Raw genomic sequence first — 26,593 nt, forward strand, 5'->3', positions numbered from 1 at the left:
CACCACGAATTTTCTACAAATTATATCTGACACCCAATGGGAAGAAGATTGGTTCTTGTGTACGCTTGATGTGAGTGCTTTATATACCAATATTCCACATCAAGCAGGTCTCAAGGCTTTGGCATATTGGCTAAACCATACCAGCTTATATAGTCCCACATTTAATTCATTTTTGGTGGATATGGCAAGATATGTTCTTACCTGTAATGTCTTCTATTATAAGGATGCATGTTTCTGGCAAATTAAAGGTACGGCTATGGGGGCGTCTTTTGCCCCCATATATGCTGACCTTTTTATGGCTTATGTTGAAACCAAATTAATTTATGATTCTACCAGAAACATCTTTCTTTTGGACATGGACATTTGGAGACGTTACCTTGATGATGTATGGCTGGTGTGGAGGGGCACTGAGTCTAGATTACAGGAATTTGTTCAGTATTTGAATAACAACGAATGGGGTTTATGTTTTACGGAACAACATCACATCCAGAATATAGTTTTTCTGGATGTGTTAATACATAAACTTCCAGATGGGACATTAGAGTCAGAGATACATAGGAAGTTCCCACAATACAATTCCCTGTTACATGCCTCTAGTTATCATGCTCCACACATAGCCAGGAATATACCCAAGTCTCAATTCATCAGAGCAAAACGTAGCTGTTCACAACAATCCACCTTTTGTATGAGCCAAAAGGATCTTACACGAAGATTTAAACAAAGGGGCTATAGGGACGGAACTATTGCAGTTGCAAAGAGTCAGGTTAATAATATGGAACGTACAGATTTGCTTCAGTACAAGGATAAGTCCATTACACCATCACAACCATTAAGACTTATTACAACATATGGACGCAACACCAATTGTTTATTTAGGATTGTGCAGCGACATTGGAATATTTTACAATGTGATCCAGAGGTCGCTAAGATTATCCCAGACAAATGTATGTTCTCTTACAGGAATGGCAAAAATTTAAAATCTTATTTTAACCATTACAAAACTAGAGACAATAAGTTCAGTGGCATGATTCAAACAACCATTTCTGGAGATAGCTTGCGTGGTTGTTTTCCCTGTGGCCATTGCGTGAACTGTAAATATATATGCACCACCAAGGAGTTTTCTAGTAGAAATTGCGCCAAGGTTTTTGATCTAAATATTTTTGTTAATTGTAGTAGTGATTGGGCCATTTATTTGGCCACATGTAATTGTGGTGCATTCTACATTGGGCAAACTTCTAGATGCATTAGGTTACGTATATCAGAACACTATAGCAACATTAAACAACAAAAGATGACCAATGCTTTATACAAACACCAGTTGTTACATCCAACTGCCAAATTTATGTTCACTATCATTGATGTTATACAAGGTGATCGGAGGAACAAAGCTGGTTGGCACAACATTTTAAATGGTAAAGAAAAAAAGTGGATAATAAAACTGGGTGGTCTCTTCTCCCCCAGGCTTAATGAATATTTATAAGTATTTCACCAATGGTATCCATTTATTGTATATTTAAGCAGCATGTATTGTAAATGTTTTTCCATACACTGATGAAGGCTGTGTAATTTACCAGCCGAAACCGGTATGTTTGTACTTGCTGTGATGTTTTGTATTTAATATTATATCATTTTCAGTCCCCTGGATCTTACTCATGTTCCTCTCAGCCCTGTTCCTTGTAGTGCCATTTTACTGACAGCGACCAAAACTTGTCCAAGATTATTTACCACGCACACACACATTCATTGCGAAGGGTTAATTATTGTTCTACAGTAGCATTACCCCTTCCTTATCTTTATAGTATCACACAGCATCTAACCAAACCAATCACAATTAATGTTTATTCTTAAAACAAACCATTCATTGAATACTTGTATGGCAGGAATCCTTTTAAGTAGTCACTCGTCAAAAGGCAGAAGGAAAGAGTTGAGATGTCACTAGCAGTACACACATACACTTGTACTAATAAACACCAACCACACGTTTTGAAATTAACACTTTTTACTTAAAATAAATAAAAATGAGGTAATGTAGATTGGAAATTAAATATAAAGACAGGAGTAAACTTGCACAATGAAATACAAAAATAAATGAGTTTTTAAAGACTGGAGCATACAAAAAAAAATCATGCTAACAGCTGATCCTAATACAGTAGCTAAAGATTTTACTGAACGATAGCTACCTCTGAATTACAAGTCCAAATACCAGTTGTAGAGTCTCACAAGTAAAGAATTACAGGCTAAAGTATCTGTTGTAGGGCTGCAGTTCACTGTGCAGGCATCAAAAGCAAAGCAAAATCTGAACTTAACCGATCCACTTAAAACCACCCCAGGCTGTTTACTTTCTGTTAAGTTCCATGTGTTGTATTTCCTATTCTGCCTTCATTTTGTAAGCAAGTTTTTTTGTTCCTTTAGCTAAATAGCTCAGGTGGGCAGCTAGAGTACAAATAAAAGAGTACACCGTTTGAAGAAAAGTAACATTTCAAGGACTACTGAGCATTAGGCACTGCAACTACGTGCACATTTGAGAAGCCAGTTTCACTTTACCAGTTGTATTTCTACTGAAAGAAAGTACATAGTGTACTGCTGACATTTTTTGCATCCTATACATTTTACACTCTACAATAGCTGATGAAAGCAAGAGCCATTGTTATGAAAAATAATTACACTAACGTCAGCTTAATACAGTTCATAAATGTTTTAATGAAAGATAACTACAAGCTTTGTGCTGCTCATCACACTTCTTAGACTGAAGTGAGTTTTCTTGTGATGCTACTTGCATTTTAAGTTCCCTGTTTTTACAGATCATCTGCATTTACATTACTGAGTCCCCTGTGATGCTGAATTGCCATACTGTAGAACTGCAGAACTGTATTCACAAACTCCACCTAGGAAGCTTTGCATTTTGCCCACTGTCTCTGTGCAAGTACTTTGGGGGGTTATTATTTGTAACTACTGTGAAGTTTCTATCATTTAGGTAGGACAGAAACTTGACGAGATCTCCAGCTGTTCCCAGACATTCCTTACCTACAGCTGTATATGATGGCTTCCTTGGCTGGAATCTATGACTAAGATTTAGTATTGTGCTTTCCTCTCTCTCTGAAAGACCTGGCTAAGTACAACTCCTGTCTGTGGTTTGAAACATCTTATTACACAATAAATTATTATTTATTTGTTTACATTCGTTATCAAATAAATAAATAAGAATTTATTGTGTAATAAGATGTTTCAAACCTCCCGTTATCAATCCGCGGTGGTGGTGTTGCTTGTCGCCTCACAGTCAGACGCTATCCGGTTCGATTCTCAGCTAGAGTGTCTTCTGCGTGGAGACATGTGTGAATGGGCGTACCTTCGTTGAAGGTTGTGTGTCAGGGCTGGTAACTCGGCACGTAAAAATTACCGCTGTGGCGACCCCTAACCGGGAAAAGCCGAAAGACACAACAACATTCGTTATCAGTGGGTAGAGGACTGATCAGCATGGACTATTCTGAGGCTTTGCCCAGAAAAAGAATAATGTACAATTAAAAAGTAGTAAAGCAACAGTGAGGCATTTCAAAATGAAACAGAGAAAACTGATGCAGCTGAAAAGTATACATGCAAGAAAGCATGTAAGGTATAATATGGCAGTGCAGGAGAATAGTGTTTAGTACAAAGCTACTAAGATTTTACATTACAACTCTCTATACACAACATTTACAAGAGTATGGTGAGGGAAAGGAAAAAGGCAGGGGAGTGTAGGGATGAGGGCAGTAGAAAAGAGTTAGGTGTAGAAATGTAGGTCAAAGTGAATTATGTAGGAAATAGTTATGTTTTAGATGAGGAAGGTGGGAGGGTCTTCAGGATTCAGATAACAGTTCCTGTTAAAAAGTATTTACATTTGGTTTCTTGGAGCATGAGTTTGAGGTTAAATTTCAGATTTGTTGGTAATCAGATCTAGCTAGTACAAGGTGTGGCTAAATCAAAGCTTCCTTAAGATTCTGAAAAGTCTGCTCATGATAAATATATCTGTCCTTTTTTTTTCAGAAAGTTCCATAATAGGAATAGCTGTTCCACTCTAGTGATGGACAAACTTTCTATAATTGCCTTCTTTCCTAAGAAATGCCCTTACCTAAATTTTGGTAACAGGAGCAGGCCATGTATTGATAGCCTTCATTTTAACAGGCTGTAGCCAAATTTTTTCACCACTTACCAATGACCATGATAAGTTACTTCTGCCATTCCTACCTGACATTGGTTTGCCTTAATAATCGAGCAGTCCCTTTTTAATCTTTTCAGCACCTGACTGACACGTGACATATGTTGCTTCAAGGACTGATTAAAGATTGTAATATCATCTATGTAAACTAGAACAAAATCCATAGCTTCTGCTGGGATGCAATTTATCAGTCTTTGGAAAGTTTCTAGGGCATTTTTTATTCATAAGAATACTTTGCTGAACTCAAACATCCCAACCAGGATAACAAAAATGACTCTTTCTTGGTCTTGGCATCAAGGGTACCTGCCAGTAACCCTTAGTCTGGTTTAATAATGGTCAAATGCTTAGATCCACCCAGCTGTTTTAAAGCTTCATCTTTCCTGTACATGGGGTATATACCTGCTTCCAATAATATACAAAATTCTAGTGTTTATGTCAATTTGGCACCATTCCAATCAGTGAGGCTCAGGGACTATTAGATTCCTGGCTTACCTCCCTGACTCATTATCTCCTGCAGGTCACTCTGCATAGGTTCATAGGTTCATACTAGGCTATCTGCCCTAGGGCATTTATAAGCCTAGCCAGAGTATGTTTGTCTTTCGCCACCCATTTTAAATTAATTTTGCTATGCCCTTTTTCGAGGTTAGTATACTGTGCCTCTGTCTAACAGTGACACAGAAGTGATACCCGGGTAAACCTACGATCTCTCATCCACTCATCAAGATTCCTCTTGAAGAGAGACAATGAGGGACTCTGCCTAACCTGGACTGGGATTTTATTCCAGAGTGAAGGGAGCCTTTGGGTTATGAATCTGTCCCTCCAGCATGTCCTATTTATTTCAGTGCTGAGGTTCAAGTCTCTCGAGCGTGTAGCTTGATGGGATTTGGATTTTTTGAGGTGCATGTCCCTTAATTCCGGGTTGGACATGGCTTTATACATCAGGCACAGGTCACCTCTGAGCAGGCGGTATGCCACTGAGTAGAGCTGGAGTTTCTTTAACCGGGCAGCATATGGCATCTGTTTGAGCCCTTTGATCCTCTTGGTGAGGTACTTTTGGGGTCTTTCCAGTTGCTGCAGGTGTTTGGTAAGGTTCATCCCAAAAGGGACATTGTACTCGATTATGGGCCTGATGAGGCAGTGGCGGATTTAGGCATGGGCGCAGGGGCGCGCGCCGGCCCCTTTTTCAATTTTTTTTTTTTTTTGGAAATCGCGCCAGCCCAACTTCTTTTGGAAGTCCCAATCAATCTTTCCGAAGAAACCTGTCACCAACGGGCCAAATACATAGATCGGAGATGATTGGAGGTTGCAATCAGGTTGGGTGAGCGAGCGAGCGACTGAAACACCATAACTAAGGAGGTGTTGTTAGGCAGCCGTTATGGAATGTACTTGACACCTGTACGCGTTTTATGAGGAGGGCCTTTCAGTTGATCCTAACCGGAACACTAACATTGGCATGTTGCAGCCTGATGTATGAACAGCACTTGGATCACGGATATTTATTGGATTTACAGGAAAATGGCATGATTCGCTTGTAATGGATATGATGACTTACTTGGCTGATGTTTTGGTGGCCCCCTCGCCTTCGAGTATTGTAAGAAGCAGTTACACCTTCATTTTGGGATTACTAATATTGTTTCCAGTGCAGGAGTAAATTGGGTCTAATGTATCAGGTAAGAGAGGCCATACGGTTCCCTGTTTTCCAGACGTTGTATGGATTAAAACATACTTTGCACAGGCAGAGTAGTTTTGACTCTCCCTCTGAAATGACTTTTCATTCACAGAATCGTTCTTGTCTGAACAGTGAGTGCTAGGAGCAAAACAGTTAAAGGAAATGTAATCATAGAATTGTTAGCTTTCTGCAGACAGTAAGCAATTAATAAGGAGATTGTGTCTGTGGGGCTGGTACTTTGCAGTCCTCTAAAGTGTTGCTGTTGATAAACGTGCTGTTTTTTGTAATTCACAGATGCATCATATAAACAGTATGGAAAAAAGCAGTTGCAGTGCAGGGCAAAATATCAGTTTGTCAAAGTCAAAATCAGTTTTTTAAGCTGATATTACATTGTTTGGACTATTTGCTTTCTGCAGTAAGTGGTGGTGTTTTAAATTACTACGTTGAGAAAAATGCACTATCTTTGAGTGGTTACCTCTGCTTTTATTGCACCAATTTTTTGACACCAGCGTGTCATGCATACCTCTCAACTGTCCCTGATTTCCAGGCATGTCCCTGATTTGACTCCAACATTTAGCTCTGTCCCTTGTAATCCCTCCTAAAACTGGTGACTCATGGAGGAAGGGTGGTGAATTATACTCAGTAAATAATGGCAGTAAGTAAGAGTTATAGATTTCTTTTATTTCACAAAATGTATAGTAATTAGCATTCTTTTATTCTGACAATGTATTGAGTTAATAGTATTAATATTTCATAAATGTCCCTGATTTTTTTCTGGGTTTGTCCCTGATTCATTTGAAATATGACCCTGATTATTTGAGAGCTATGATGTGATGAGAGTTGAGGAAAGTTTGTCTTGGTGCATTAAAAAATGTACTATGTAGTTCACCCATATGAGCATTTATTACACAAAGTCTAACAATGTATTTTTTTCTTGCATTGAGTCCACTGTATTTTATTTTCGTCATTTACCACTAGTATGTGAACTCTGTGGGAGTTGCATAACACAAGTTATATGGTACATAAGCAGTGGCTTTGCAGTTTGCATGCACAGTATTACATTTATGTAGTGTAATGTATCTGTGGCAATGGAATCATTTTTTCATTAATATAATAATTAATTTCTCAGTTAATGGTGCATCAATATTTAATGATCCTAAGTGCATTAGCAAGAATACATCGAGCTTCTAGAGTGTCTTTTCTTTGAATGTTTTGATAGCAGAAAGATATCCTGTTCCTAGGGCCATAAATGTTTGAAAGGTTGCCTGTCTCTACTTAGAATTAAAACGGCACTCATAGCTCTCAGTTGCTATGATTTACACATAGGCATGGTTATGTTCCCTTAAAGTAAGCCTTTCTCCTTTTGGGTTTATGATGTTTTTGTCTCATAAAATCAGCCTGTTTATCAGTACACATACTATTAAGTAATTAAAATAAACTTATACAGAGATTCATTAGTCTGTAAAGTGCATATTTTGTAAAAAAATAAGAAAGTCCTACTCTTTCTGATCATGTGTTTTGATTTTTAAAGGCCAGGGCTGTGATTTTTAATGCTCAGAAGCGGAGAGTTATGATGGGGCATGATGACATTATTTCAGTGTGGCAGACTGTATTGTTGTTTGTTTCTTTAGATACAAAAATAAGGAATCCTTGAATTAAGCATTTACTTTCAAGAGGTGAGAAGGGTATCTGCAAAAACATTTAAACGACTATTGTAATGGTAAATAGTGTTAACTGAAGAATTATTTTTTTACAGGAAGAAGTGTTGGAGAGCTAGTACTATCAAGTGATTTTTTTTGGGGGGGGTGGTGATTATAAATCAGTGGGTAAAAGTCACATTACTGTTACCTTATTATTGGTCTGAAGTGAGTATTCAAAAAGGTCAACCATACTATTCTGTTATACCTCCTTTTCAGTATGACTTTTTTTATTATGCGTTACAGTGGTTGGCCTCATATGTAAATTAAAAGACTTTCCACGGTAACTCCACAAGTGTGAATGGCACTTTCCAAGCAGGAGTTTAACAGAGTTCAGCTCAACACCTTTATTATATTTTCTGTTTGTGAATGTCTACTTTTCAATATCCCATCTAGTAACTCCAGGCTTTACACTAACAGTATAGTCATTCTCATCTCAAACTCGTGTTCTATCACTAGGCACCAAAGCAGCTTACACAAGAGTTAGACAATCTTAGAACTAGATGAAGTGGACTTTGTAGTCATCTGCAGCAAATCCCAAGGCTAACTCAACAGTACAAATAAATGGCTCACAACAGATTTCATTCCAACAGTCACTCTGCAGAGATAATTGGGGTTACTTCCTGATCAGGATTAGGGACAATATTAGTGTTAACTTGTGACATTGGCAGAATTAGAGAATGTGAATTAATATACATTTTCTGAAGTAAACAAAGTATTTCCATAATTTGGTCTGCAAAGCTATGGAAAGGATCATCATGGACCTCATAAATAAAGATATTGGGGACCTACAGACTCTGGATCCTACCCAGTTCGGCTTTGTTAAGGGCAGATCCTGCCTCTTAAACCTGGTTGATTTCTTTGAAACAGTCACCAAGGCCATTGACGAGGGGAAGGTGGTCCACACAGCCTACCTGGACCTCGCAAAAGCCTTCGATACAATACCCCACTCGGGCATTATAGATAAGCTCACCAGCTTAAATATAAACCCCTATGTCACTAGATGGATTGCAAACTGGCTCAAGGACAGAACCCACATGGTTAGAATTGCTGGAGCCATGTCAGACTCCAAACCAGTTACAAGTGGTGTCCCACAAGGCTCAGTCCTGGGACCTCTCTTGTTCGGTATATATTTCTCGGAGGTACAGGCCAACACGGAAGGACTGTGGCTGACCAAGTTCACAGATGACTGCAAACTGGACGCCATAATCGACTCTCCAGCCGAGACAAGCATCCTCCAAAAGGGCCTCATAGAAACAGACAACTGGTGCCAGAGCCATGGCCTCAAGCTAAATGCCAAAAAGTGTATAGTCATCCCCTTTGGCAAAAACAAAGTGCCCACAAATTACCACATAGGTGGTAATCCATTAAGTACAGAAGAAGTAATTACAGACCTGGGGACCCAAGTTGATAGCAATCTCTCATTTGACAACCACATGGCCAAAGTGGTTAGAAAAACATTTCATATAGCCCACCTAATCATGAAGGGATTCACGTCTAGATCAGGGGAGGTCATCGTGCCTCTTTACTCATCCCTCATTGGGCCCATAATTGAGTACAATGCCCCTTTTGGGATGTACCTTACCAGACACCTGCAGCAACTGGAAAGACCCCAAAAGTACCTCACCAAGAGGATCAAAGGGCTCAAACAGATGCCATATGCTGCCTGGTTAAAGAAACACCAGCTCTACTCAGTGGCATACTGCCTGTTCAGAGGCGATCTGTGCCTGATGTATAAAGCCATGTCCAACCTGGAATTAATGGACATGCTGCACCTCAGAAAATCCAAATCCCATCGAGCTATGCGCTCGAGAGACTTGAACCTCAGCACTGAAATAAATAGGACATGCTGGAAGGACAGATTCATAACCCAGAGGCTCCCTTCACTCTGGAATAAAATCCCAGTCCAGGTTAGGCAGAGTCCCTCATTGACTCTCTTCAAGAGGAATCTTGATGAGTGGATGGGAGATTGTAGGTTTACCCCGGGTATCACTTCTGTGTCACTGTTAGACAGAGGCACAGTATACTAACCTCGAAAAAGGGCATAGCAAAATAAATTTAAAATGGGTGGCGAAAGCCAAACACATTCTGGCTAGGCTTATAAATGCCCTAGGGCAGATAGCCTAGTATGAACCTATGAACCATCTCTTATAATTTAGGCGCGTTGGTGAGAGCTGTCAGTAATTGTTGTCGGAAGACAAACAATCTTGTTCAATTTTAAAATAAAAATAGCTGGACAAATTGTCATTTGAAACGACTTGTAACTACTGCTACTGGAGAGATCTACTTTGAGGTATGTGCTAATTCTTTTGACACCACCAATTTTCAAGCCGCCAAAGAAGCAGGGTATGAATAGCACTCTGATTGTGCTAGAAAAACAGATTCAGATGCATTTGCACAAATCGATACTATTTAATTTCCAAAGTTATTTTAATATCCAGCACGTAAAGTAGGCATGCGCCAAATGTCACAGCTAGGCTGTCCCACATCCCTTGAACTCAAACCCTAAGGCCGGCAGTTACATACCATGTTGTTACTGCTACTAGGGAATAAGTTAACCTTTGAAATGGCTCACATCAACACTACTACTCATTCTCCAACAGTTTTTAGAACAGAGTCTGCAGTCAGCCCCTGAGTCTTTCCCGGGTGGGGGGAGGGAAACAGACTGAAGGAGTGGGGACCAAGAGAAGGTGAACTGTCACCAGGGACTGAGTGACTCTACTGGCATTAAGTAACTAAGGGGACTTGAATGGAGATGTTGACCACTGACATTTGTCATTGTTAAGACTCTTAACTTAAGAGACAGGTGTGTCAATGAATACCACATGTATTCTGATGTCAATTAAATGCTAGCTCATACAGCTGCATTTCTTAACCCATTCATCTAAAATCATTCACAGTTACTTATTCCAGCTCTTAAGACAGTTGTAAAAGTTGTGCATTTGACACGTAGTATGGTACACTTACCCTCACACGGATACAGACAAGCGTACGCACACACCCATGTGCCACCAGTTCCCACCATTAAATCAGTTTATTTCACTTTGTTTCAAATTGCTGCAGTTCTTTTCTGTGACTTTTCCCAATATCAGACAATTCTCAAATCCTCATTCTGGAAAAAAATGCTTCATTCGGGTTAGGTGGTGAAGCACACATCAGCATGTTAACTGTGATAGACGCCAGCACAGCACTATATTCAAAACTTGCATTTAAAAAAATGTCTGTCTAGTTAGTGTTTGCTTTGTTATTTCTGTCCTGAAGTGCCATTAAATTATGTTTGTATTGGCATGTCTGATATCCAGCGGAATTCTTTATAATATTGTCTATTCTGCTAGTGTTGGACTAGCGAGTAGTCCTTATTGCTTCTTGGTGCCATGATTTGTTTGATGTCTGATATCATCTTACAACTTCAATTGATCTGAGCACATTAACAAAGTGAATGACTGAATGAGGAAATGCTTTTAGATGACCCATAAATCCAATTGTTCATTTTATGCATTTATTTTGCATTGTCTTGTTTTGCTTTGCTTCTTTCTCGGAAGACAGCTACAGCAGTTCCCTGCAGGTCCCAAGGAGAGTCTCCAGTTTATAAGCGATTTGGTTGGTATAAAAATGGTTAAAGGGTTCAATTCTAATCAGGGAGTTTCAGCTCTACTGTATGTTTTTAATTATTTTGGGTATGTCTATCTGTGGAATAAATGTACTTACACAAGGAATCTGATGTATTGGGGGGTATTACTGTCCTTAAATTATGTGAATATTCTATAAAAGGGCCTTACAGAAACATATGCCTGGTGCCAAAGCCATGGGCTCAAGCTTAATGCCAAAAAATGTATAGTTATCCCCTTTGGAAAAAAACATGTACCCATGAACTACCACATAGGTGGCAGGACACTAAACATCGAAAGTGTGATGAAAGACTTTGGGACACAAGTGGACAGTGGTCTCACTTTCGATAACCACATCGCCACAACAGTCACAAAATCCTTCTATGTGGCACACCTCATCACTAAGGACTTTTCATCCAGAAAAAAGGTCATTGTCCCACTGTACTCATCCCTCATTAGACCCATTATAGAGTATAATGCCCCATTTGGTATGTACCTCACAAGACATCTGCAACAGCTGGAAAGGCCACAGAAATACCTCACTAAAAGAATCACAGGCCTAAAGCTGATGCCATATGCTGACCGTCTAAAAAAAACCTCCAGCTATACTCTGTGGCATATCGTCTACTCAGAGGCGATCTCTGCTTAACATACAAGGCCATGTCAAACCCTGAGCTGTTGGACGTGCTCCACTTAAAGAAACCCCAATCCCTCAGAGCCACACGCTCCAGGGATCTAAACCTTATCATCACAATGAACAAAACATGCTGGAGGGAGAGGTTCCTGACCCAGAGACTCCCCATACTCTTGAATAGACTGCCCATACTTGTCAAGCAGAGCACCTCATTGGCCCTCTTCAAAAGGAACCTTGATGATTGGATGGGAGATAGGAAATTCACCCTGGGGATCATGTCAGTCACCCTGCTAGACAGAGAAGTAAATATTGTGGGAAAAAATTTCCAGGGAATTGTTATGGCTAGGCTTGCATAGGCCTTGGGGCCGATAGCCTAGTACCAACCTATGAACCTATAAAAAGGAATATGTCGGCCTCTGTGTGTTTAAAGTTTAACATGGAAAGAAAATTACTCAAAACAGCTGGATTGATATCATTTTTAGGGTATTGGTTTCATATAGGACTTATCAGTTAAGCAGTTAAAACTAAATAAATGTAAGCTGCCTTCATTCAACATAAACAGTAAAATAAAATAAAAGTACTTTGCTTGCAGTTGTCCTTACGTTAAGTTGCATGTTTTGGAACCATAGAAAGGATAATGGATGACCCTTACCAGTAGTCAAAACATTAACACTGTGCTGCTCCTATTTATGGAAATAGATTTAACTGTAATACAGACACAATCTAAACAGTTTCAGTTTTCCAATAGTCTGAATCAAGGGGTTGGAAATGCATGCACTGAAAGACATATGTAATATTTAATGTCCTAAATGTGAAATTCCTAATGCACAAGAAATTTAGAAATTAACTGTAAAGGTAATACCTGGGTATTGTTTTTGAATTATGATTATAATTTTATTATGACACACACACGCACATGCACACACACACACACACACACACACACACACACACACACACACACACACACACACACACACACACACACTTCCTCTGAAAACCACAGGACTGACGATGCTGTTTAAGTGTTTATTGGGAAAAGTTACTTAAAACATGAGGGATGGTCGTCTCAGGGCATGAACGGTGCTAATTTCTGTACATTTTATTTGTTTGTTTGTTTGTTCATTACTTATATCTGTTAACTAGTGTAGGGCTCTGATACTTGTACATCAGTTTTAGGCTCATTCTCTGAGTGTAGATATGGGAAAGGGAGAAGCGGTAGTAAGTATACAAAATTTTACAGAAGAGACATGGCACTTGCATGTTTATAAGATGTACAGAGTAATTTCACTAAGGGTATCCAAAGATGTACTATATGAAGCATGTTGTGTGGGCATGTATGGAAAACAGTATCTGGCATGCGAGAATAATATAGGTAACACATCACACAGGCAATGGGTTTGAAATAATGGTTTAAGTCTTTGCCTCATAGACATAAGGTACAGAGTTTGATTCTAACCTTGGCTTATTGAATAGATTTAAAATTACCCTTCTGGGCAGTTAGCCTTAGATTCATGTAGAACCTATCGCAAACATATACAGTATGTACATAGCAGACACAGTGAACCTCTCACAAGGCCTGTCAAAAGTTGTCAATTATACTTTTTTGTATTTTTAATTTTCACCTATTGGTAAGGCAAAAGCTGCATATCTAAATTGGGTAAGAATGTGAGGTAAGAATAGAAATGGAAGAGTAGAGTCTGATTATAAAGTGGAAGGAGTTGTTGTAGAGTATATATAGGAAGAATATTAAGGTGGGTGGTCCATATATGTAGAATAGGTTGGAACTGTAGGTGGGGTTCTGAAGTGATTGTCAAGAAACTATAGGTGATGTACTGCAGTGTAAAGAACATATAGAAAGCTGAAGCTCTTTTTTATTTCTTTATACGTTTGTTGGTTGAGAAAGATTAACAGAGTCAGTGGAAAATCCTTTTTTAGTGGATGCCTGGGGAGAAAAGCTCCACAAGATACAGAGAGAAAGTAACACACATGCATATAAAAGTGCTATTGTTGTTTTTAATTAAAAATGTAAACCTGTTAATTGAACTAACATTTTATAAAAACTGCAGCGGTGGCTTTTGGTGAAATGTATGTATGAATGCAACACATAAAAATTTGTAGAAGAAACAATGATAATAAGACTGCACATCTTCCAAACAGCAAATGGCAAGTATCATACAGCAATTGAACAAGTGAAATTCTAGTTTGCAGTCAAGGCGTCCAACAGGGCTCTGTCCTAGGCCCTTACTTGTTTAGGTTGCAGCTTTCAGATCTAACTTTTTCATCTGATGTGTTCTACAGTCTGTATACTGATGACTTGAAAATAGGCAAGCAGGCTTACATCTGTCATAGGTAGAGCACGTCAGCAAAAGCACTTGACTAAATGTACCATTTGGGTGCAGGAGAATAATATGTTGATAGATACATTAAAATCTAAATAAATGATATTTGAAAGACAAATTGAAGGGTAAATATTTAATACAGCACACCTTGATTGATGCTGTAGATTCATTCAAGGACTTTGGTGTATGTGTAGATGCAGTTTTAAGTATTTTAATCATACCAAATGGTTATGATGATTATAAAACTGTAGGATGCATATAAAGATTTATAATGTCTAGGAAATGAAAGACTGATAAAATCGTTTGCAGGTTACATTAAACCCATACTACAATATGGAATAACAACATGAAAACGTTGTAAGAGAACAAGCAGTAGTAAACTGGAGTACAGCTAAAATATACCAAGGGCATTCATGTATGTGAAAATTTAAGTTATGATGAAAGACTAAAATATCTGAACTTGTACCTCTTATTCAAGTATATAGGGCATTTAGAAATGGCTACCTCTGAGAATGTTTGGGGCTAGCAAAGTGTAGTAGACAGTCATCAGAGAGTCTACATAGAAGATTATATAGGAATGAGAGATGATGCATGAAACAGACAACTAAATTATATTAAAGCAAGCACTAGTTTAAATATTTTTAAAAAATAGCTTGGGTATTTATTATGGGAATGATTGTTTGGTGTATTGGCAGGCTAGAAGGGCATTATTGCACATGCCCAAACTATTTATATATGTGTGTGTGTGTGTGTGTGTGTGTGTGTGTGTGTGTGTGTGTGTGTGTGTGTGTGTGTGTGTACATACCTAAGTATGTATGCAAAGGAAATGTAACAATTGTGCTCTGCTGGTTTAATACACTGAAAAAAAGCATAACTTTTTTCTGTGGGGAAAAATAAATTTATCACACACACACACACACACACACACACACACACACACACACACAGTTTTTTTCATTTGTCCGCTCCCGTTAGAGGCTGCCACAGCAGATCATCTGTTTCCTTTGGCATTTTTGAACTGCTGGAGAGCAGCATTGCCTCTCCCTCCCACACCCACTCCAGAATTTGGTGAAAGGAGAGCAAAGGTACAGTAGGACTTTTGTTATGAAAACACTAATAAATGATAATTAATTGTGCTTAAAACCATAGAACGAACAGTAAACAATCCAAAAACATTATGGCCTGCTTAGGAAAGTTTTATGAGTGTATTTATTTGGTACAGTCATTAAATTAATTTATCACAACATCTGTGACTGTGGTATATATTTTATGTCTCATAACAATAACATATATTTCAGAGGGTTTCTTTCCAAGTTTATAACAGTGCATATGCCCAGTATGACATTGAAGGAGAATGATGTGACTTGGTATGGGCAACCATTCATCTTTTCCAGGCATGCACTGAAAATACTTGTACTACCTGTACATGTGTTGTGTGCTGCACAGGAATTACCTATTTCTACTATCATATCCACAGCAAATTCATGTGCAACTGAATGTAAATTGGTGTCTTTCCACACGTGATGTCAGAGCTTATTAAGGTAATCTTTTCACAGCCACCAAACCCAGTGTCCCACTTTCCCGCTTTCACCTGGTATTCAACTAACCAGAATGCGCCCCCCCCTTTGCAAATTCCTGGATCCGCCACTGTGAGGGATGAGTAAAGAGGCACGATGACCTCCCCTAATCTAGATGTGAATCCCTTCATGATTAGGTGGGCTATATAAAATGTTTTTCTAACCACTTTGGCCACGTGGTTGTCAAATGAGAGATTGCTATCAACTTAGGTCCCCAGGTCCCTAATTACTACTTCTATACTTAATGGATTACCACCTATGTGGTAATTTGTGGGCACTTTGTTTTTGCCAAAGGGGATGACTATACACTTTTTGGCATTTAGCTTGAGGCCATGCCTCTGGCACCAGTTGTCTGTTTCTATGAGGCCCTTTTGGAGGATACTTCTGTCGGCTGGAGAGTCGATTATGGCACCCAGTTTGCAGTCATCTGTGAACTTGGTCAGCCACAGTCCTTCCATGTTGGCCTGTACCTCCGAGAAATATATACCAAACAAGAGAGGTCTCAGGACTGAGCCTTGTGGGACACCACTTGCAACTGGTTTGGAGTCTGACATGGCTCCAGCAATTCTAACCATGTGGGTTTTGTCCTTGAGCCAGTTTGCAACCCATCTAGTGACATAGGGGTTTATATTTAAGCTGGTGAGCTTATCTATAATGCCCGAGTGGGGTATTGTATCGAAGGCTTTTGCGAGGTCCAGATAGGCTGTGTGGACCACCTTCCCTTTGTCAATGGCCTTGGTGACTGTTTCAAAGAAGTCGACCAGGTTTAAGAGGCAGGAGCTGCCCTTAACAAAGCTGAACTGGGTAGGATCCAGTGTCTGCAGGTCCCCAATATCTTTATTTATGAGGTCCATGATGATCCTTTCCATAGCTTTGCAGACCAAGCTAGTCAGGCTTATTGGGCGATAGTTTCCAGGGTCCGTTGAGGCACCACCTTTGTGGAGAGGGACCACTGTTGCTGTACGCCACTCTTTGGGTACATATCCTGTAGTAAGGCTGAGACTGAACAGTAGTTTTATGTTTGGGTTTAGCTTTTCTTGGAGTTTATGTAGGATGCAGCCTGGGACACCATCTGGTCCAATTGATGCTGTGTTTTTTGCTTTGGAGAGGGCGGCTCTTACCTGAGCATCTGAGATGTCAGGGGGGAAGCACTCTGCTGGGATAGATATTTGCCCTTTTGGTAGGGAGGGGGGGAGACATTTGCGCTGAACCTGTCAGCTAGGATGTTGGCAATGTCTGTGGGTTCGGTGTATTTTTTGTCATTTTGGACTAATTCTGAGCATATCTGGGAATTCCCACCCAGGTTCCTACCATAACTAAAGAAAGCCTTGTGATTATCCTTAGTGTCCTGTGCAATTTTTCTCTCGAAGCTGGCCTTTGACGATTTTAGTTTTTTGCTAATACTGATCAGAGATGCCTTCCCTTTTTGGGATTTTGCTCTATCATGTAGTAGCTTCCTCCTTCTATTGTATAGTTTGTTTATGGCTGGGGTCCACCAGACAGGACGTCTGCCTTTGGAGGATTGGGTCTTGGTTTTATTTGGGATTGCATGATCCATGCATTCCTGAAGGTGTTCATAAAATGCATTTATAAAGGATTCTGCGGTCTGGGCCGTATCTTCCACAGGCCCGGGGGCTTTGAATGATTCCACCTCTGTTTTGAGGAGTGTGAAATTTGCTTTAGAGAAGTTTTTCACTGTGGTTTTCTGGGCAGGGGATGGGGTTGGGATGTGAATATCCAGTGAGATCAGTTTATGGTCTGATCTTACCAGTGAGGGATACACTTCTGGTCTGGAGCATAGAGTCCCCATGTTGGTGATGATCAGGTCCAGTATGTTTTCCCCTCTTGTGGGAGTGGTAACAAGTTTGGTTTGCTTAATTTGCTTAGGCATACTATGAAATAGCTATCTCAGATTTGCATACTCCTGTTTGATTGGCTAGTGGGTTTCTGTAACAATATGTTGCTCCATTAGTTGGACAGACCCTGACGTAGCAGTGAACATGTCAACATACACTCTTAACACAGTTTAGATGTACTGACTGTGTATAAGGGATAGCTGTTGTGACAATACCACCTCATTCATTGAAGCATCAATTCAAGCTTTACTGAAGAGAGCTAAACTGCGTTCCCCCGACTCATCTTGTAACCCACATCATATACTAAGCATTACTATCTTTCTATCTCTCTTTCTTCCTCCCTCACTTTTCTGGTATGGTTTCTTTACATTAACAAGGCAACTGTCTTACAAATCCACCAACTATTTGATATCAGTTACTTTCTTTCATAAAAGTTAAAGGAGCCGTCCATGCTGCCTGTATTCTCCAGATCACCAACAAGCACTGTTAACTGTTGTCCAACTATACACTTTTGGCTCTCACCACTCAGTTACATTAGACCATTTGCTGCTTTAAAGCTTGCTCTAGGTACTCTAGTGTCAGGACCAAATGGACCCCTAAGCTTAGTCTTACAATTCAGCACTTACTCCCCAATGGAATCTGTATGGGTATCATATTTACCCATGCTCTCATTACAAATTAGGTCTAGGGGCCCTCTCTTGCATTGCTTATAAAGTACCTTAAGTGGTGAAACACGTGTGAATCCCTGAAATGTTTTCCTGAGTCTAAAGAACAGATGGTGCTAGTACATGCAAATGCTATAAGCAAGGTGTTGAGACTATAGTTAAACCTCTTCACCAAACCATTTGTTTATGGATGGTACAGGTTATTTTTTAACTGCTTTACCCAACAGCACTTCCATGCACAAATCATGTAGGAGTTATATGAAATTATCCCTTTTATCTTATTTATCAGGGAAGAATCCAACTTGCTAAACCTTTCTAACAGAGCATTTGCCACCTTTTCTGTCTCAACAGATAATAAAGAAACTGCCACTTGGCACCTTGCAATGTAGCCTACCATTATCATAATATATCTTGCATCTGTGGTGCTAGTGATACTATGATGCCCCCACAATATCCATTGCTATTTTTTGGAGCAGTTCCTCAATAAACAGGAAAAGGCAACAAAGCAGTATTAGCTTTGTCTCCTGCATGCCATTCTTATAGGTTCATAGGTTTATAGGATGATACTAGGCTATTGGCCCGGAGGCTATTATAAGCCTAGCCAAGAATTTTGCCCATGTTCCCACAAAGTCAACACCTTTTTCCCCTGTCCTGCAGGGACACAGGTGGGATCCCAGGAGTTTATTTCCTGTTTCCCATTCAATCATCCAGGTTCTTCTTTTAAAGATGGCTAGAGAGATACTCTGCTTGACATGGAGAGGGAGTCTATTCCACAGATGGGGGGGGAGTCTTTGGGACACAAATCTATCCCACCACTCACTATGAGTCTACTACTAGAGGTGGCTTCCCCAATTTTGTCTGAGTGGGTTCTATCAGAGAGGCAGTTAACTACCCATCTGGTAACATATGGTTTGATGCCTAGCTGGGACAGTTTATCTATTATGCCCAAGTGGGGAATAGTGCCGAAGGCTTTGGGTAGGTTAAGATAGGTGGTGTGCACTGTCTTCCCCTCATCTATGACTTTGGTGACTGTTTTGAAGAAGTCGACCAAGTTTAACAGGCATAATCTCCCTTTGACAAAACCAAACTGTGTGGGGGTCAATTATTTGGAGGCTGCCAATGTCCTTGTTTATAAGGTCTGTAATAATGAATTCCATAGTCTTGCAGATCAGGTCAGTTAGGCTGATGGGTCTATAATTGCCTAGGTCAGTGGATGTTCCACCTTTGTACAGAGGGATGACAGTGGCTGTCCTCCATTTGGCTGGAATGAAGCCGGTGCTCAGGCTTTGGTTGAATAGGGTGCCTAATGAAGGTGAGAGATCGTGCCTGAGTTCATGTAGGATACAGCCAGGGATGTTGTCAGGTCCCATGGATACTGTATTTTTTGCCTTTGAGAAGACATTAAAGACCTGCTCCCTGGTGATGAGGGGAGGGGGGAAGGTGTTGTGGATGTCCTGGTTTACTGATGGGGGGACAGGGGGGTGAAGTTTTCACTGAACTTGTCTGCCAGCCCATTGACTATATCTATAGCACTTGTGTATGTGGTGTTATTGACCACCAGTTCAGAGCAGATTTGTAGGTTACCTTTGAGATTCTAGACGTATGTGAAGAAAGCCTTGTAATTGTCCTTAGTGGATGTGACCAATTTGGACTCGAAGTTACCTTAGAGGATTTCACCAGTGACCTTATTTGCTTGCTCAGACAAAGGAGAGATTGCTTTCAACTTGGCACCTGCTCCTTCTTGCTCCTGGAGAGCAATTTGTTTCCTTTTATTATAGAGTTTATTTATTGCTGCTGTCCACCAGACAGGTTTACTCCTCCTTGAGGAAGATGATTTGGTCCTGTCAGGTATTGCTGAGTCCACACAGCTATGTAGGTGCTCATATAGTTTTTCGGTGTAGGCTTGGACATTAGTGCTAGTTCTAGTTGAAGGGTTGATGGCTGTGAAGCTGCTTATACCTGCTCTTAGGAGATTCTAGTGAACTCTGGAAAAGTTTTTTTGTTTGACCCTGATGGAGGGGGGGTTCATGGGAGATGTTGACTTTGAATGTGATCACTTTATGGTCAGAGCTTACCAAGGAGGATGACACTGTTGGGGTGCTACAGTGGCTACTAATGTTGGTTAGGACCATGTCCAGGATATTTTCACCTCTCGTAAGGGTGTCGACCAGCTGATCCTAGCATTGACATTGACTAAGTCAAGGAATCTCTGGGTGTTCATGTTTGGTCTACAATAGGTCTTCCACTCTATAGTTGGATAGTTAAAGTCACCCAGGATCAGGGTAAAAGGTAGAGGGTTGACTCTTGATGGATACAAGTAAGTCCAGCTAGGTGGAGTGGGCATCCTTAGTCATGGTTGGGGGACTGTAACTAGCTATGATTTGAATAGGTGTTTGTCAACAGTTAAATGCAATTGGAGCATCTCCAGTGTGTCATACCATTTGACCAGCCAGGAAGTCTGTATGTCTTTGATAAATATTGAAACTCTACCTCCTTTAGCTTTGTAGCCCTCCATTCAGGTCTGAAAGTATGGTAGGATGAGTAACCTGGTAAGGCTGGGGTGCTCTCCACAGTTTTGAAATAGGTTTCAGTGACTGCACAAATGTCAGCATCCCCCAGGACAAGGACTGCTTGCAAAGAGCGCAGTTTCATGCTAAGACTCCTAGAGTTTAGCAGCATGACCTTTAAATTTTGTTTACAATAATTTTTTATATTGGTAATTTTGTGTTCATGACTTTGCCTAAAAAAGGCACTATGGGGGAGGCAACAGCCTTTGCCAGATGCCTGAAGCCCAGGGGAGACAGATGAAGGCCATCTCTGGCAAAGCATTGTGGTCTGTCAATCATGTCCTTCTAGGCTGTCAGGTACTGGATCCCCTTGGAATGACACCAGAAACTAAGCCTATTGTTAAAGTCAATAATTTTCTGTTTGCATTGAGGGATAATCCTTGGTGATGGTAGAATGCTGCTTAAGACTAGGGACATTCCTGCCTGGAACACATTCAGTGAGTTCAATCATGTCTCTCCTCATGTAGTCCAGAGAGGTACGTCTCAAGTTACTCACACCGACATGGACTATGACAGAGTCATATCAGTACCTGTTATTAAGAGACTTGCGTGCGTGCATGATATGGTGGATTCTAGTATCTGACAAGCAACTTACTGTGACTTTCTCCTTGTCTAGCCTGGTGAGGGGCACATCTGTGTGTCTCATGATAGATTCTCCTATGACTAGTATGTTGGGTTTGTGTCTGGGCCTTAGAGGCTGTGAGACATAGTCGTGTGTACTATGTGTGATGCTCGGTGTTGTGGGTTGTGATGTGCATGTGTGTTTTTGCTTTGGCGGTCGCTTTTGGTTAGGTATGTTTTTGTTGAGAACCTATGCATATGTAGAAGTGTGCTGTACAGGTGTGGGTGGTGTTAGAGGCTTGGTGTAGGTAGTGTTTGCACAGACAGCCTTCTCAGTGCCAGATGTACTAGCTTGTGACTGAGACGGCAAGGATTCTAGGTTCTTAATGTAATTGCAACTCTCATATATTGTGTTCCTTAGTAATAGTAGTAGAGGGTTGTTCATGTACATAAGGCAGTTGCTACACTGTCTCAGGATGCCCATATGAACCAGACTAGCAGGAGAAACCATCAGAAATTGTCTGTCCATAGATGTCAGAAGCTGTGGAAGGGAGGTCAGGGATAGAAAAGTGGGTACTATCTGAGGACAATACCTATAGGTGTGAGTAGGACCGGATAAAATCAATACAGTAGCTGCAAGCATGTGCCTCACTTACACTGGAGTGCTGGTAAGGGAAAAATGCAGTTGAGATACCTTGCAAAGTGTTAAAACAGTGCAGTGGCATTGGATGATATGCAAACAAGCACAAAGCCATGCAAACATGGGGTTTACATACCACAAAAATGAAAGTAAAATAGAAGCACTGGAATTCACCAGTCAACCATTGTCCCTGAGCTCTTAGCTCAACACCCTATGCCAGACCAGTTCCAACCAAGTGCAGGTCCCAGCCAACAGAAAATGGTGTGGCAGGAAACACAGGAATCACACAAACAGATCTGGATACAGCAAAACCTGTAACCAGACTATGCTAAAGATATTTAAACTATGTTTAGGTTGATTTAACACAGCAGAAAAGATACACACATAAATATAACAGTAGCAAACAAAAGCAAACTGATTTAAACAAATTAACCAATTAATCAATAAAATATCTCAAAACTGAGCCCTGCTCCAGCAACCTTCAATCAGACAAGTTCTAACTGCACACTCCTGACACTAGGGTGCAGGGGAACCCTCTCCAAAAAGATGGCCTGGATTAATGCTCAAGTTATACAAACACAGCTAGATTCGGCAGGTCTGAATCTAGTCTATGCTACAACAAGGCACACCAATTTCAGAAAGAAGCAGTTCAAATACGCAGCCACAATAAGCCTTCAACCAGCAATTCTCAGCTCAGAGAGGCAGAATCTACCCTCTCCTCCCACAAGAGTGTAGACCACAAACCTTCTTAAGGTAAAATAACTGGACTGAAGCCCAAGTGCTTAAACCAGAACTAAGACACTTTTAGAATAACAGACAGACTAAGTTTTCAACCATTAATTCCCAACTTAGAAGATTGTAAGCTTCCTCTCCCGCCACAAGAGTGTAGACCACAAACCTTCCTAATGTAAAACAACTGTTCCCCATGTAGACTATCATGTCTTTTGCAACTCCTGACCAATACAAAACATTTAGCCTTATTTTGTATTATTTATTCCCAAAAGGATTATAAGGGGAATATTGTGAGCTATGGTGAGAAGTGCCTGACAATAAGCCTTTGGACTATTAACTGCTGTATTACTTTGCACTGCAGCCCTCCTTCACGAGTCCATTCTTTGCACTGTAAGCCTTTCGGCCAGTATATGGACTCCCTTACCTTGAATATATGTGTCCTTTTGGATACTTCCCTCATATTCTGCATGGTGAGATGTTGGAGGGAGCTGTGCCTGTGTCATTTCTGTATCTGTGATCCTTCCCAGTTCACCTTCCAATGTGATTATACAATTTTTCAATAACTGTGTGTCATAATCAAGCTTGCATCTGCCAACCATCTCTTCCCCTGAAGTAAACCCTTCTTATAACCTCATACCTTTTGATAACTCTGACTCAAATTCAGAAGCATTGTCACCATTTAGTCCTTTCTTTGAAGCAGTAACAGCATCAGCATGTACTGTAGGTGTGAGCACTGATTGGATCTTCTCTGCAGCCTTTTTGATGCAATTGTCTTTATGCCTGGCAGCATGAAATTCCATGTTCACAAAGTGCTGTCTCAAGAAAGTCATTATCTATAGGAACATCTGCTGGGATGTCATCAAGCACTGCCACTTGTTGGTTTTCCTGCCCTCTTCCCATTCCAAGTGAACCATATCCATGGAAGAGAACATGGCTAATTAGCTCCCCCAAAATGTTTCATTAGCATTTTGTATTTAATATTGGTGCAGAGACAGCCCTCCATGGTGCTGCATGTCTTCATGTTGTAGAACTATGGCAGGGCTGTTTATAAATCAGGAATGGTTACTGCGAGGTGTACACTTCATGTACACCATTCAGTAACCTTTCTGATTCAGGCCAATTATATACTGGTAAAACCTTTTATCACTGAATGTTTATATTACATCCTGCCAGGAAACCACTAAATTCATGCCCCTAGGTATCATAGTGTATCATATTTTACAATTAATCTAGGTTATTATTTGATTAATGCCATCCAAACGTCATCACCTCTGGGTAACTTTACTGATGCTATTACTAAAACCTGAAATAATCAGAGCTACCACTATGTTTTAATACTGCATGTGCAGCTACTGGATTTGACAGAATTGTATTTCTCACATCTCTGGTATGCTCTTGTATTTCTTCTCATCTTAACCATGCATTTAGTTCATTATATGCACATTTATCTGGATTATGGACACATTTAATATCATATACAGCTCTACTACATTTACTAGAATATCCCTTGTTCAGCTTAACATTTTTACAATTTATATTAACCATATGAATTTTCAAAACAATGACACACACTATATTCTCCAAGTGTTCTCATATCTACGTCAGAACAACTATCTTTGATAACATTTACCATATAGGACAGCATTCCCCCTATATTTAAAAGTATAATAAAGGAAAAAAGCAGATTTATCAAGTAAAAACTTTCTCATATTCTAATCAGCTAGCAATTTTCCAGTTCCTTCTTATAATTTCATGTAAAACATAATGAATATGTGGTATATTTAGAAACACAAAACATGTTCTTATCTGAAGAAAGTTCTTTCTCACTTCTTTGTCAGTACCCATCATGACCTGTATCTCTACCTCTACCTTGCAAAACTTTACTTCTGGATTTAACAATAACCTCTTTTGCATAAGCTGTCTTAATCAATGGTGAATACCATAAAAATATTTCATTCAAATTACTAAAATGTGTAGTAATATGTTTTTAATTCTAATGACGCCACCCAGTGGAAGGCATGCAATTAAATGTGGTTGATGTACACTGTTTGCAGGTAAGAATGTGTTAGTCATTGTTTATTTCTAGAATAACTTGTTTTTTATCAGGTTACCCATACTATTATAACTTATCTAATTCAAAAAAAAATCAACAGATTTACTCATTATGTCAGTATGCACTTTCTAAACCATAAGAATGAAACTCTAATGTCTGGCATTATTGACTGACTGTGATAATCCATGACTTATGAAGGGTAGGTAAAAATAACAGGATGTTTCAGGGATGTTCTGTCCACTCAGGGACAGGTAAGATGTATGGTGATATGTTTGTGATTGTGAGAATGTTTGAATGTGTATGTGTATGTGTGCGGGAGAATGACTGAGGGGGCTGCCTGTAGCAACGCAATGACTGGACTGTCAGAAATGCTTATCACAAGAAAGTGCCGATTATCTGAATTCAGAAACACACAAATTAGTTGATAGCGAGGTCTTTTCTCATTGTGGCTAATGTGTCTCTGAATCACGCTTACCACAACCACAGAAACAGCCCCTTTTGGCTGCAGCTCTTACTGCCTGTGGTGGGATTCTTTCCAAACCCAAGGAATGTTTTTAGGCATATGCTGCTCATATATGCTTAAACTGTCATGTATATTACTGCAATATAGAATAACCTTTCAGTTGTTTAAACAGACTTCAGGTGCACAAACCAGGACAATAAAAGATCTAAGTGTTATTTATAGGGAAATAAGCATAATATAATACTGCTAATTTGTCAGAAGTACTCTAACATGATTACTTAGGCTGATCGCATTGAATTCTTTATTGTCATAACCAGGGGAAAAGTTATTACCTGTACAAAGAGTATCAGCAGTCATGAGATACAAAATTTGTCTGAGATGGACAGTAGTAAATTACAGTGTGATCTAAAACAGTAACAAAAAGAAAACTTAAATACACCAGCAGGTATTACACAGATCATGCTATCATTCAGTTTAGCACACTGTTTTCTAAACACTACCACTGTAAGGGTAACTCAGCTGTCTCTTCCATTAAATCGAATGCAATATTGCACAGCGACTGAGCAGAGGTTGTGAAAGCTTTGTCTCAGTGTCTGATCTAGTCCACTGTTTTTAGTTTCTTTATATCTGTGCACAGCTGGCTATGAATAGTAAGACCATTTATCATCTCTAAGAATAAGAGCCATACAAATTGCCTGTTGCTTCACCTTCACTAAGTTTTGATGTAAATCTGCATGTGATCTTCAGTGCCCTGCATGAGCTTATCCCCAGTAGTGTTTGAATCTGTGGTATGAAGTATGGACTGAAACATGCTGGTGATATATGATAAAAATGTGCTACTGCATGTTCTGTACTCCTGTTAAGAAATGTCCTAGGAAAGTTTGAGAAAACAAACAGAAAAATAAAAATAGGCACTGAACTCCGGAACTGTTACTTCTCAGATAACACAGACTTACTGTTTAAAAATTTGTAATAGAAGAGTTTTCTGGCAGGTATTCAAGATCTAACTCCTTGGTGACTGAAGTTCTTGTTGCAGCAGTGACAGAGCAATGCGGAGGAAATAAGCATGACGTATTTCCGCTGGAGGGGAAAGGTGAGACGTGAGTGATGTCATTAAAGTGCCAGAAGCAACTACTTTCCTTGAGAAATGGCTTAAGCAGCTACAAGTATACTCCAGATGTTTTTTGTTAGTTGTATATAAGAAAGCCATCTAGAACAGACCTTGTTGGGGTTGTGGAAATGGTGTCTCACAATTAAAACAGAAATACACAGTGTGTAGTGATATTTGATATCTTTTCTTAAATTCTTTTGATTAAACTAGTTACTATCTTTATAAA

General features: G+C 39.8%; 1 long non-coding RNA gene across 1 annotated transcript in view; it reads right to left on the reverse strand.

The window, feature by feature from the left end:
* Positions 1–26,312, reverse strand: part of LOC122794734 — a 66,169-nt gene extending 39,857 nt beyond the window's left edge. Inside the window, exon 1 of the long non-coding RNA XR_006363682.1 lies at positions 26,213–26,312. This is a non-coding gene — a long non-coding RNA (uncharacterized LOC122794734). The remainder of the gene's footprint in view (positions 1–26,212) is intronic.
* Positions 26,313–26,593: the final 281 nt, after the last annotated feature.

This window comes from Protopterus annectens, chromosome 2.part1, assembly GCF_019279795.1.
Source record: "Protopterus annectens isolate FY-2018-M chromosome 2.part1, PAN1.0, whole genome shotgun sequence".
Classification (NCBI taxonomy): Eukaryota; Metazoa; Chordata; order Ceratodontiformes; family Protopteridae; genus Protopterus; species Protopterus annectens.